Raw genomic sequence first — 14,642 nt, 5'->3', positions numbered from 1 at the left:
CTTCCATCCCTTGCTTGCCTCACAGCCTCTCTTGCTCTCTGTGACTCAGTCCTCCAGACAGGTCACTATATAGTTTTCCCCTTCCAGGGAAGGGAAGGGAAGTCTCACCTGACAATCTGCCAGCATTCCAAATCGGGTCATTTTCTGTAATTCCTGGTCCGTGCCATTTTCCCTGTGGCTGGTAGGGGAACCTGGGCCTGCTCGTTACTCCGGGTTTCAGCCCAGGGACCCTAGAATCAGCAGCCAAGATCTACACAGTTTCAATTCTCACAACACTTTCCTGGGCTTCTTCCTATTCTACAACTCCTCAAAACCCTTCTATCAGGGACAGGATCCCAGAGCTGTGCCCAGAGAGCAACTGCAGACTTTCTCCCTATAGCCCCCTTCTGTTTTCAACTACCTGGCTTTATACTAGCCTACTCTGTTCCTGCCACCTGGGCTTCATCTTCACTTAGTGCTTATCAATCAAGCCAGGCTCTCCCTCAGGTGTGGACTATAAGGTTAACTGGCCATTTCTGAGCCCCCTCAACCCCTTCAGGGCAGGTGTGGTGTGAACACCCTATCACAAGGCCAAGTAATGTAAAATGGTGACTCTTCATACAGCCTGTGTTTATTCTGGGGGAATTTCTAACTACCACTTCATGCAGACTAAACTTTAGCATATTCCCAAAGCACTTTCTTTCCATTAACATATTTTCAGGATTACAACAGTGGAAAAAAACCCTTAATACATTTTATCGGAATAGTAAATCTTTCATAAACATTTAAACATAGATAAAAAATACATAAATCCTAATACCCTGTTACAAATCCTTAATGGGAATTTTTGTTTAATTTATCCCCACTTCTATTTTGTTGCCAAATTTATTTATGGTATTGCAAAAGAGTTCCATCAGATGTATTGGATGACTCTTATGCAGCCAACCTGTTTTTCTGATGGACTAACAGATTATTGCCATTTTAGTCTAATCATCAATTGGTTCCATACCTCGGTTTTTCTGGGAAATGTTCTACATTCCTAGTACTGTGATAGTGTGCATCAAGGACTTATGGTTCAGTATACACCGGAATTAATATTTGAGGAACTCTCTGATGTCAGGAAAATGTTGCAATATTGAATACCCCTAATGAGCATTCAGTCCATTTTATACTATTAACAATAACTAATTGGTAGCATTTACCTACTGAGGGCTTATTCAAGGGATCTGCTGAGCACGTATAATCACCAAGTACCCAGTGTACTATTTCATGTTCTGCTACAGACTTCCCATGTGATCTTTGGCAGACCACTCAGGCCTTCTTCTTATACCCATTGAAGTGAATGGCAAAATTCCTATTGACTTCAGTGTTATGGGATCAGGCTCATAATCTTGTGCCTGGGTTACCTCAACTCAGATGTTTGCTTTACAGTTGTCAATTAATTAAACCTCAAAATATTGCTTTTTAGCTAGGTCTCAATATGATGACATTAGCCAACCCTCACAATATTCCTGTAAGAAGATGGGCAAGAACTCCATTTTACAGATGGGGAGGGGAAACTCAGATGGCTTAAATCATTGGAAACATAGGCTTAAATCTCAGGCCTTCCCGAGTCCCTGTCATGTGTTCATTCCCCTAGACCAATCAGTTATGAAGTTAAGAAGAAATAGTGTTGTATAGTTTCTTAGTTTTGATACACCAGAAACACACTGCAATGGAATAGTCAGCATTTGCCAACCAGTACTACTCTCTTGTCACAGTTCTCAACAAAGTATTAGGAAAATTGTGGAGATATCACTGCCTGGTAACTGACAAATGATGAGTTGTGAATGGTGCTCACTCTATATTACTAGAAGTTAGTAACAAATCCCAACCATAGACCTCCACTTCATTTTTATTTGGAGCTTAGTATTATGTCGTAGGCTGTAAATCTATTTCAAATACCATTCCCAAGGAGAAGCTAAAATAAATGTGATCCTTTCTACAACATTTTCTTTAAGAAGCTTAATGTAACTATATGATCACACTGTGCTGGTTACTCGGCATAGCAAGTCATACTTTATTTAACTTAAAGTAAATTATATTTTCATACAAAAAATGATCTTCCTCTCTTATTCCTTATCTGCAGATATATTTTAAAACAAAATATTTTTAAGGTGCTTTGGAGAGATGGGAAATGAAATACAAATGTTTTACCATTCTAATAAAATAAACCTCTGTGTGCTAAAAATCAAACCATCTGAAGGACAAATCTTTCAAAAGTGAAGTTAATTTGAAGAGCAAACACATATTTCACTTAAGGAACAATTTTATTACTTAGTTCAGCAGTCCATGCATTTTCTTGTTTATATTCTATAATGTGCTCCTCATTGATTTTTCTATAGAGGTTATTTACATCATAATTACTCCACATTATAAACAGGAACATATAATAAACAGCAATAGGCAAATTCCTTGACCCTTCTTTAGATGTTTTGAACATTTTTGGACACTATACTTTTTTCCAATTCTAGAAATAAAAATTGAACAACATAACAGGTGAGAAAGCGATGTAATGCACTCTCCTTGGCTATTCTGCAGCCATTATTAGAGTTTCAGTTGCCCTTGTGGTTGCTGGGCCTGTCTTTTCCCCTTCTCTCCCCCGCCCCCCACCGTTTTGGCTGGTGGTTATGTGAAATAACTAGTTCCACTGCATTCAGGGCCTTCAACAGCCTTTACCTGATCTCCAGGTAACTTGCTATTCACTCCTCAATTCAGGCATGCAAAGTCAATTGAAAAAAAAAAACTATAAAAATCCAGTGGCTTATTTTTATACAACAATCTGTAGCCCACTAACCCCCTCTTTTTGTCCAATGATTGAAGATGTCTTAATGGGCCACTCACCTTGAATGGTCCCTTAGAATACTAACTACTTGTGCTAAACAATCTGTTCCACCTTGTATTTAGCTGTGACACTCTGAGTACCTCTCCCAGACCTGAAGAACTCTGTATTGCTGGAAAGCTTGTCTCTCTCACCAGCAGAAGTTGGTCCAATAAAAGATATCACCTCACCCACCTTGTCTCACTCTAAACACCACTGATGGGGAATTTTATAAAATCAGACTTGTGTTTTCTGCCATCTGGGAAAGACATCTCCACGGGAAGGAAGTATCAATTCCCATTTTCCCTCATCTGTAGAAACAGTCACACTTCTAAAATGCTTTTAAGGAGAATGCTGAGGACATGTCTACACTGGCAGGGTTACAGCGCCAGCAGTTACAGCACCGCTCAGAGAGCGCTGAAGGGAAATTGCTGTTGTGTGTTCACACAGTCAGCTGCCTGTGCAACAGCATGTTCACACTTGCAGCGATATTCATAGCAGTGCATTCAGGGCAGCTATCCCACAGAGCATCTCTTCTTCTTCTGCCGCTAAGAGTTGTGGGAAGGCAGAGGGGGGCGCTAACCAGTTTAAAGTGGGAAAGTCGACCGTTGGACTTGTGTTGACGCAAGTCTGCAGGGCCATTAATCGCATCCTGCTCCAAAAGACTGTGACTCTGGGCAATGTGCATGACATTGTGGATGGTTTTGCACAAATGGGCTTTCTTAACTGCAGAGAGGTGATAGAAGGCACACATATTCCAATTCTGACACCAGACCACCTAGCCACCAAGTCCATTAATCGGAAAGGGTATTTCTCTGTGGTTCTGCAGGCACTTGTGTATCACTATGGGCATTTCATGGACGTTACTGCAGGCTGGTCCAGAAAGGTGCATGACTCACGCATCTTTCAGAACACTGGCCTGTTCAGGAAGCTGCAAGCAGGGACTTCCTTCCCAGACAAGAAAATCACCCTGGGGAAGTTGAAATGCTCATTGTGATCCTGGGAGACCCCGCCTACCCCTTAATGCCGTAGCTTATGAAGCCATACACGGGGCACCTTGACAGCAGCAAGGAGCAGTTCAACAACAGGCTGAGCAAGTGCAGAATGACTATTGAGTGTGCTTTTGGACATTTAAAAGCCCACTGGCGCTGCCTATATGGGAGGCTGGACCTGGCCGATGACAATATTGCTATGCTTATAGCCATGTGCTGTATGCTCCATAATATTTGTGAAGGGAAGGGAGAAAGCTTCACTCAGGGCTGGATCACTGAGGCTCAGTACCTGGAGGCTGAATTTGAACAGCCAGAGACCAGGGCTATCAGAGGGGCACAGTGCGGGGCCATAGGATCAGGGATGCCTTGAGGCAGCAATTTGAAGCTGAAAGCCACTAATATCTGTTGCTATGCTCGGGAGTGCAGTGCTTGTAATGCTAGGAGGTGATTGTGATTGGTGCAGACGATGCACTGTGAAGGTGTAAGAAAAATGCCTGTTGCTTTGCAAGGCTCTGTTTGCTTTCAATTAATAGAATAAAGATTGCTTTCAAACCAACACAATTCTTTTATTAAAAAACCACCTCTGGAGGAGAGAGACAAACAAAAGAACACATCAGCACTGAGGGGGATGGAGGGAAGGGAGAGTCCCAGGAGGAGGTGGGGTCCCGGGATACTTAAAGATTTGTGTACGTCCAGGGATCATATCCAACCTTCTCCTTTGGAGTACAGTTCAGCAAATACTGTACTTCAGCAGGGCTAAACTTACGAGGGACGGGTGTTGAGTGCAGTGGATACTGGGAGTTCGCATTGCTGCATTGTGAGGAGGGAGGAGTGGAATGCAGTGGGTACAGACTGGAGCCAGGAGGTTGATAAAAGTGCGTGGACGACGTCTCGGGGGCGCATAGGAAAGCGTTTTGTGACAGCGGCTGCAGAGGAGAACAGGTGCGGAGCTGCTCAGTTTGCAGTGCTAGTAGTGCCTGGAGTGTGTCTGCTTGGTGTTCCATAATATTTAAGTATCAGGGGGTAGCCGTGTTAGTCTGTATCTACAAAAACAACAAGGAGTCTGGTGGCACCTTAAAGACTAACAGATTTATTTGGGCATAAGCTTTCGTGAGTAAAAACCTCACTTCTTCGGATGCATAGAGTTCCTCTATAAGGAACTCTAGAGGAACTCTATGCATCCGAAGAAGTGAGGTTTTTACTCACGAAAGCTTATGCCCAAATAAATCTGTTAGTCTTTAAGGTGCCACCAGACTTCATAATGTTTAAGAGCCGCTCCTTGGCTTTGTTCTGGTGCACCGTGTTCTCCTTTCGGTCCCTTTTCTCACTGTCCTGCCACTTCTTCAATTCCTGTTTTTCGCCCATGGAGTGCATCATGACCTCATGCAGAAAGTCCTCTTTAGTTTTTTGTGGCTGCTTTCTGATTCTGCAGAGCCATATAACCGGCGATAACAAAGTGGGAGGCTGGGCTCCCAAGGACATCTCTGCGCAGAAACTTACCAGTGTGGACAAGGCCTGAGACTATCCCACCAACATAAACATCTGCATGATGTGATTTAAGGTGGAATTCCACCTTAAACATCAGGCTAGACATACACACACAACCCCCCCTCCTATCCAGCATTTCAACATGTTATTGGTAGATTGCCTTAACTGGTAGGAATTATAATCGAAAACCTTATTAAAGTGCTAGAACAGTTCACTAGAGATTTAAGTGCTGAATAAATATTTCATGACTAAATCAAATAGTTAATAGTGTATTGCTATGAATAATGTAGTGTTTTAAATAAATGAAAACATCTCCATAGCACACTACAGGTGATTCAGCGTGAGATATTTTGGACACTCTGTTGGCTTCTAAATTCAGGATCTCTTTCCTGCTAAGGACATAATAAAGAAGGCTGTATCACATTTGGCACAATATCTTTAGTTAACCAAAATGCGTTTTGGCATGATCGAGGGGAAATGTTCTGACTCCTCTTTAGATAAATCTGTTTTTCATAAATATGCTGCTGATTCTACAGTTTTACATTAAGCTCTCTGGATTCAGCTGGCTTTAATGGAAGAATACAACTGAATTTCTTCTGTGTCTTCTGTAGAAGCAGGAGAGATGAAGGGACAAGATAAAGATGATGGGGTTGACTTGATTCATGAACAGGCAAATATTGCAGAGACTCATAGGAAAGCCAAGTTCCAAAACACCAAAGAAAATTCTGAAAACTGTAGGGGGCTAAAGAATGCAGCCCATCAACTGGAGCATCTGTACAGCCCTGCCACAATTAAAAGAACAAAGGCTTGGATTCTTGCCTAGTTACGTTTGCTGCGTATCACCGGCAAGGGGCAAGAATAGAAAACCAGAGCACATTAGCGTAGGTTTATTTCACTGGAAAGAAGCGCAAGCAGCAATTCAGTCTGCTGTTTGCAGATTGGGCAGGAAAGGCGGCGGTTCATCACATGGGAACATAATGCTATAAGAACACACCTGGAAAGTAACCATGCACTAGCCTGAGAGAACATTTGTGAAGCTGACCAGTGCCATATTGAACCAGAGGTGTGATGATTGAGGTGGTAGTTATGGGACAGGCTCCCCATACATACAGACTGCATGTAGGACTAGTTCCACATCCAAAGCAGATTTCACTTTCATACAGGCTCTGCTAGTTAGCAGAGAAAGGTAGTGGTGGCATTAACTTTCAGACTGAGAAATGAAACAAGGCAAACAGTTGAGTTAAAAACCTAAAATTCAGCACAGAGTTAGCAAAATGCTTGCCAAGGTTTGCAAACATTTTGGCAAGTCTGCACTAAGATTTTAGCAAGCTCAGGGTAACTTATGGTTTGAGGTTAACCATGCAAAACTCCATGATTCTGACTTGAAACAAGGCAAAACTTAGCAGGTTTTGCTAAGTTTCCATTGGAATTGGATTTTTTTATTTATTTGCAACAAAAACCAAAGATTTGTGTGAAACCTCTGTTGATGGCAATTTCTCAGAGCAGTTGGGCTATAGGGAGGATCAAACATGCATATTAGTAAATTTCCAGAAGACAATTCCAACTCTTGAAAGAACATTTAAAGAAACAAGCAAACCAATATACAATCTACTAAAGAACCAATTTTTAGAGGAGCCGAGCACACGTAGGTCCCATTGAAGACCAGTGAAGTAGTGGGTACTGAGCACCTCTGAGTCAGTCCCTAAAATGTAAATTGAGGTCAAAGTTGACAGATTTGCAGCAGCTTTTTCTTTGTACTGTGTTTTTCTGAGATAATGAAATCAGTCCCAGAACGTAAGCTAACTATTTCACCTGAAGTCTCTAGACTTGTACAAAAATCCCAGAGTGCAAAGACTTAGAATTTGAATGTGTCAAATGTGAAAGATGCGCCTGGATAGAGCTATGCAGAGAATGGTAATTCTGTTTCATGGAGGAAATTCTGCTTGACAGGCTGATGGAGAAACGGAGCTTGAAGCCCTGGCTCTTGACTCAGACTTCCAGGCTCCTCAATCCCCTCGAGCATGCCAGGCAGTCTGAAAAGGAGCCAGGAGCTTGGAAACCCTGGGAGTGAGTGCCAGCTGAGCTGGGAGCCTTGGCGCTTGGGAGCTAGCACTTCCAGGCTCTCAGCTTCCTGGTTTCTTCATAGTTCACCCACCCTGCTCTTCAATGGCCTACCTGGCTGACTAATGAGGAGACTCCCGTCACATTCCTGCCTAAGTTCCATAAGACCTTCATCAGAGTCGTACCAGCTCACAAAAAATATTTTGATGAATTGGCATTCTTCATTGGAAAACCATTCTGGGAATTTCCTACCAGCACAGCTTCTAAGATTACATGGACATACCATCTCACTTCTTAAATAATCCCAACTGACAAGCAGTTTTCCCCTTCTCAGTCCAATACTAACCTGTGTCCTTCAGCAAGCTCCCCGTGCAACAGAATTTTATCATCTAAGGTCAAAATCTTACCCTGTGAGTTCCTCAAGTTATATTGCAAAGTCAGCAATGTCCTTGGGCCATGTCCTGTATTCTTTCTGGAAAATATGTCGCCATTTTTCTTCTCTGGTGAAGCTCCACTGATGCCATTAGAGGGAGAAGTTTTATTTTACACAGGGGTACAAGGTGTTTTAACCACTGCAGCATCTCACCAGCAGCTAATCTTATTCTTTCTCTCATTACTTAGCTTTTTCCTTAAGATTGTGCACATTTGTCCCAGTTCCATATCAGATAGCCGGATTAGCAAATGTGAACTTTCCTCATTACGTAAAGAGCACAGATAACAGGCTGATTGCTTCTTAGGGGCCATTACAGTTTGAGACCTGCACAGGACTTAGCAACACAACTTCTATTAAGTTCAGTGGAAGTGGGGTGGTTCAGTCTCCTGCAACACTGAAAGTGTGAGGTCGCTTTAGCTTACCACAGCTGTAGAAGCAAAATTGCCTCTTCCTATACTACAGCCAGGTGGAACAGCTCAGAGTAACCCGAAGTCTTTAATGACTTTGGAAGGCTATGGATGGGTGGCAGGGTTTGTATTTAAACACCCTGTGGCATTTTATGGAAAAATGTATGGACCACATTATGAGACTTTTGGGGAGACCACACAAGCAGTGAGCCACAGTAATGCTAGTCAGTTTCCAGCTATAGAAAAAATATTTCATGAAAGATCCTGCTGAATGTGTCGATTTGGAGCCTGATCCAACTCCCATTGAAGTAAATGGGAAGATTCCTCTTGTAGCACAATTAGGCTATGGCAATATCCTTAGTAAAATGATAAAAGATATGCTATTCTCCTTTCAAAACCTTGTAGCTGTGTGGCAATGCATCCAAATATAGAGCATTTACTGCAGGACATCAAAAGTGCCTCATTTAAAAATTGTCTGCAGACTTAGCTACAATAAGCACAATTTTACAAGGAAATTTCTTTTTTAATTGTAAAATATATCATAAAATATCTAGATTCAATAACATGAAAAGGAAAATGGACTTCTTAAAACAAACTTATTTTTAAACCACAAAGAAGTAAATATAAAATTATCACAGCCTGTGAATAAGTGGAAACTCTGAGTTCCTGAGAAACTTCATCCCATCTGCTTTCTTGCCATGTGGAAAAATTTTACAGGTTTTTTCCATAGACTAATTTCTTTTTGGCTGCAAAAGGAAGAAAGATTCTGGATTTTGTTACCTAACCAGGTTATATTTTAAAGGTAAGTATGAAACCAGTGTTAACACAAAAAACTGCAAAGTACTTTACTGGCAACCACTTTCAGAAACAAATTAGCTATTAACCACAATTGCCATGTTAAAGTACATGAGTCTGACTTCCCCTCACATCTTGGCTCTTCTTTGTATCACAGGAAGGGGAAAACAAGGAACTGGAAGCATCTGAACTCTTCCTGCTCTTTCTTTGAAAGGAGCTCAACCACAAGGTCACGGATAAATCCAAAGTTTTTGCAAGTTCCCAGGTGGAGCTTGTAGATGAACAAAATGGGCCTTAAGAGACAGCTTAGAGAAAAACATGAAAAGTAAGGAAAACAATAAAAAGGCAGAACTGACAGTGACATAAGCCTTTTAAAAATAGAGCCCATTAATGAGGACAACAGATGGCCCATGTGTGAGAACACCATAGACTCAGATTCAAAACATATAGTGGGCCACATTCTGCCCTAACTTAAATCTGCCTCAATTCCACTAAAGTTGATGAAGTTAAACAGAGTGTAAATCAGGATGGCATTTGTAAATAATTAGTATAATCAAATAGAGAGTGCATTTGATTAGGGGTGAACTGTCCCTTTAGTAACAGTTCAGATAAAAAGCTGCATGCTAGCCGAATATATTTAAGAACTTTTTTAAAGTGATAGGAACTTATATCACTAGTGATGACCAGGCCTACATGACACCATTCTTCTATTAATGATGTTTAATTATGGGAGGAGGGATAGCTCAGTGGTTTGAGCATTGGCCTGCTAAACCCAGGGTTGTGAGTTCAATCCTTGAGGGGGCCACTTAGGGATCTGGGGCAAAATCAGTACTTAGTCCTGCTAGTGAAGGCAGGGGGCTGGACTTGATGACCTTTCAAGGTCCCTTCCAGTTCTAGGAGATGGGATATCTCCATTAATTTAAATTTAATTTAAACACTGTTGCTAGCAGAGTTTTCTGACTGAACATGGATTTTTTTTCTAGAACTTCAGGATGTCAAAGGCCTTTTTCTTACAATTCTGTGCAGAACACCTACAAGAATGCTCCCCTCGGAGTGAAGACATGCATGGCATTCACTATTTGGAAGTTCATTATCCCCAGTGGCTTCCATTCAGTAGCTGATTTGGTGTGGCATTGGTAGAGCAGCTAGTGAGGCTGCTGTCGTGGAGGTGCTCACTGCTATCAAGAAGATGCTGTTTCCCTTGGTCCTTAGGCTTCACCATGCATGGGAGATTACGGATGGATTTGCATGGTTGGAGTTCCCAAATTTTACTGAGGCTATTGATGGGACTGGCATGCCTATTCTTTCCCCCCCACAGTGGGCTTCAGAGTTCATCAACAAAAAGGGTATTTCTCCATGGTGTTGCATGGGCAATTTGATCACTACGGAAGATTCACCAACATTACATGGTCTGGTCTGGAAAAGTCCATGATGCCAGGGTCTTTACAAACTCTGGCCTGTTCTGCAATGAGAAATGGACTTTCGCTCTGAGGACCACTATGAACATTAATGGTGCAATGGGCAAAATCTGCTTCAGGCGATTGCTGCTTGCAGTATTTTGCACAACCTCTGTGAGAAAATGGGGGAGAGGGGAGGGTGAGGAGGCAGGCTGACATTTTGAACAGCCAGAGAGGCAGCCTCTCAAGATGACCCGAGGAGCAGTGGAGGGCACACAGACAGACCAACCCAGCTAAAGCAATGTGGGATAGCAGTGGGAGGACTGTCAGATGCAGAACACTTGATCCAGGAGAGGGATGCAACATTCATTGTCACCTACTTCATTGTGTGAAAACTCAGTAACCCTGCTTCCCACGTGGGTTCATGAACATGGGTTGAGATGTAGGAAGATTCACAACAAAAACGTGCATTGACACAAGACATGTTATGCTGAAAAGCTCAAGTTAACCGAAAACAGCATTCAAAGTGTAGACAAGCCCTAACACACAGCTTAGATCAGCAAAATGTGGTGCTCAGTATTATACAGTATTTAAATTGCCAGTGTCTATTCAGTGAGTCAAGGAGGATGAGCTACATAATGTGAATACAGTATTACAGTGTAACTTCTAGCTGCCCAAGTATGTTCAGATCTCAGTTACTGTAACATTCCCTGGGCACCAAACACCACACAACACCGATTTTCAAACTGTGGATCGTGCGCCTTGGGGAGCATGATGAGTTTATCGGGGGGCACAAGTTGGAGGGCAAAGCTGTGGGTCTCCAGGACAACAGGGGGGAGAGCAGACGCAGGGAGTCCCCAGCAGTTGAGTATCGGGGGAGCACAGCACAGCCCTACCCCAGAAGCAGCAGCAGCCTGCTGCCCTTCCTCTCCCACCCAGCCCCCACTCTGACCACTGGGGGAATCCCCTGCTGCTGACCTGCCCAAGCTGGCTGCAGCCCCATGTATTTTAAACTCTTCAGAGCCTCGGTGGGAGGCAGAAGGGAGAGGGGCAGAGAGGGCAAGGAGCCCTGGTCAGCTCTGCACCACACCGCAACGGGCTTCTCTAGGGATGGAGCCAGACGGGTCCTGCTGCTGCTCACGCCCCTTAGTGGGACACTTTCTGCCCCAAATGGGCGAGTTGAGGGGGGAGGGTAGAGCCTGTTCTGTGACTCCCATGGAGAAGGGGTGTGTAGCAAAAAAAATTTGGGGACTTCTGACATAGGGCATAGAAAATAAGAAAGGGGAGAGATGGTGAAAAGTGAAGCTTAGGGATAAGAAGGCTAGTCATGTAGGTTAAAAATAAATAACCCATGGGCTCGGTCTTGGACTAAGGCAGTTAGCACGAGCTACCACACATGCTGCAACATCCACGTTGCTATTTTTAGCATGCTAGCTCCAGCAGATCTACTGAGAGTCTGTCTACCCAGGCTGAGAGGCATGCGACCAGCTGCAATGTACCCTCAATGTCTTGCAAGAGTGGGCCCCTATGAGAAGTACCACGGAAATCAATAGGAATCTGCTTGGCAGAGTAATGGTTTTCTAGCCAGGGGCTTTATATTTCAGTGTATTGACGTTAAGGGCATTAAAAAAAAATATCCATGCTTCCAAACCCCTGATAAGCGAGTGTCATTTCCCACTCCCATTCTCAAAGCTGTCTAAACCACTAGAATAATTATTATCATTTTGATTTTATTTGATTTTCTGACTCCTCTTCTCTGGCTTCCCCAACAATATAACTTAGAAAGAATAACCAGCAAACTAGGACTAATGTTGGTCCTTCAGGAAATTAGGCCAGACATAGAACAATAGATACAGTAAAACCTGGATAAAATCATTATGCAGATGATGTTTAAGGATTTAGTTTACTGTTTGGAATTAAAGCTCAGAAACAGACAATAATAATAGTATTTAAAGATTTTGGTTCTGTACTTAAATCTAAAGCAGAACAAACAAACATACGGATGCCTCCCCAACTAAGCGCAATGGAGAAATTCAGGGGCTTTGGAGAGTAGTTCCTGTTTGGATGAGAAACTGGCGACATGGAATCAAGCTAATGCTTTGTGTATATTTCTGTAAATGAATGGATTGCACCAAGTCCTATTCCCCTGAACAACAGTCATACAGGCTTTCGCAGAAACACACCCTAGATTCTTCAGCTGTGTACCCAAGAAACAGTTATCCCCCTGCTTCTCTATTTTCGGGGTCACACTGCAATTGGTTCTGCTCACTCACACAGCATGGAACAACATTCTAGGCCCAGCATTTGGAATTTACACTTTACACTCTCCACCAACATGGGCTTCCGCTTCCCCGACCCCCTTCTCTTAGTGTCCAGCTGTTGTGCACTACAAAAAAGTCTCAGTTACGTCTACTATTGGGCACTGAGCGCGGCTTTAGCTCACCCATTTTTCTGAATGAGGTCTGTGATTGTCTTGCACTCAAGACCTCTGCTGGCAGACCATTAGTACCTTTAAGTGTAATGCAAAAAATATTTAGGGCCAAACTATGCCTGGTCCTGCACAGGCACACTAGAGCATAGGGAAGGTGCACTGAGTTTCCTCTCACTTCTAGTGAACCTGGGCAGGAGGTCATCATAGTGTAGCTAGCTGCCTGGGTGGGGCTGAGGAGAGAGGGGCTAGCAGGCAGTGCCTGCAGTGGTAGTGGTCCTACAGAAGTTGTGCGAGATCCTAATACGTTCGTCACACAGCAGGAGAGTAGCAGAGGAAATATTGGCTATACTTGTACACGAGTAACAATTCCACTGCCCACAATGCTTGTCTTAGTGCTTCTGGAGGCATTATGCTTTACATACCCATTCCAGGCAACAGGGCGTAATAAGGCAAAGTACTCCTGCTCTTAGCAATGCAGCTCTGCATCTGCAGGGGCATGATTAACCCCCTACACACATAAAGCTCCCCATGAACACACACACACACACACACAGCCGGCTTAAAATACATTGTCATGTTGCCAGTGCATAAAATAGCCCAATATACTCAAAACAATATGAAGTATACCTGATGGATGGAGAAAGAAGGTCATTGCTTCTGTAATTGTCTTCAGCATCTTTTTACCTTACTTATATAAACTGAGCAGCTATCATATGGAAACCACTGAGATCCAATAGACTTGGAATGGCACAGGGCTTTTTTTTTAAAAAAACAGAGTAACTTTTCAGAGTAGAATCAGACTTAAAGGGCAATACACAGAAACAGATGTGCCGTACAAAAGCAGCAACTGCAATCCAGGAAAGAAAACATCAGTCAGGGAGAGGGCGGGAGTGACTTACCACTCACTCATTCATTTTTCATTTACAGAATGCACAAGATAAGTCATTGAGCTGACAAATTCTTGTTGAGGCAGTGCCCAACAGTTGGATGGCAAAAGCCATATGGATAGACTCCACCCTGTTGTAATTCCATTGAAAGCAATGGATTAGAACTGGCGGTTTGCCTATGGCTCAGTGTCTAAGATAAGACTCAGTGCAGTCAATGACCATGGCCAGCTTTTGTTACATTGAATGTAATATTTCTGAATATGTCTGCTCTAAATTCAACATTCTCCCCTTTAGCACATTAGCATTTTCAGTAAATAGCAGAGTGGGTCTGAAAGTCATTAGTCAATGGCGTTACATCAGGGAAGAATTTGGCTCAATGTGCTTTTCCAGACCTGGCCATCCTTCACCTGGCCTCCAGACAAGCTCCCCCACAAGCCATCTGTGTAGGCCCCGAATGACTGAATGTTTCAGCAAAATCAGCACTTTCTTCTGCCAAATTTTCAAAAGAAATCACAAACAAGAACTGGATTTCAGTCTGTCACCAAAGCCAGGAAAACAACTCTCTGTCTCTGGAAATGAGCTAATCTGTTAGTAATGTCATTCAGCCTTGTTGCCCTGTGCCTGGGCTTGAAATAAATGCTATTTAATAAACTACAGCTGAAAACGCAAAGCATTCTCATACACTGGATTATGCCAGGTGTCTGTCCAATTTTAGTACAACCTGGTAGTGTGAATGGAAAAAGATCCTTCTCCTTTTAACACACTTCCACCAAAGACTCAGGAGAAAGGCCTCATATACTGTGTTTTCTTCCACACCAGCACGCATCTCCAAGGGCACAGAAGGAAGCAGTTATCTATTCAAAGATCTCTAGGAATACCACAGTTAGTGGATGGAAGCTTAACTCTATTTCC

This window comes from Trachemys scripta, chromosome 9 (assembly GCF_013100865.1).
Source record: "Trachemys scripta elegans isolate TJP31775 chromosome 9, CAS_Tse_1.0, whole genome shotgun sequence".
In the NCBI taxonomy this organism is placed as follows: Eukaryota; Metazoa; Chordata; order Testudines; family Emydidae; genus Trachemys; species Trachemys scripta.
This window is presented reverse-complemented; position numbering follows the sequence as displayed.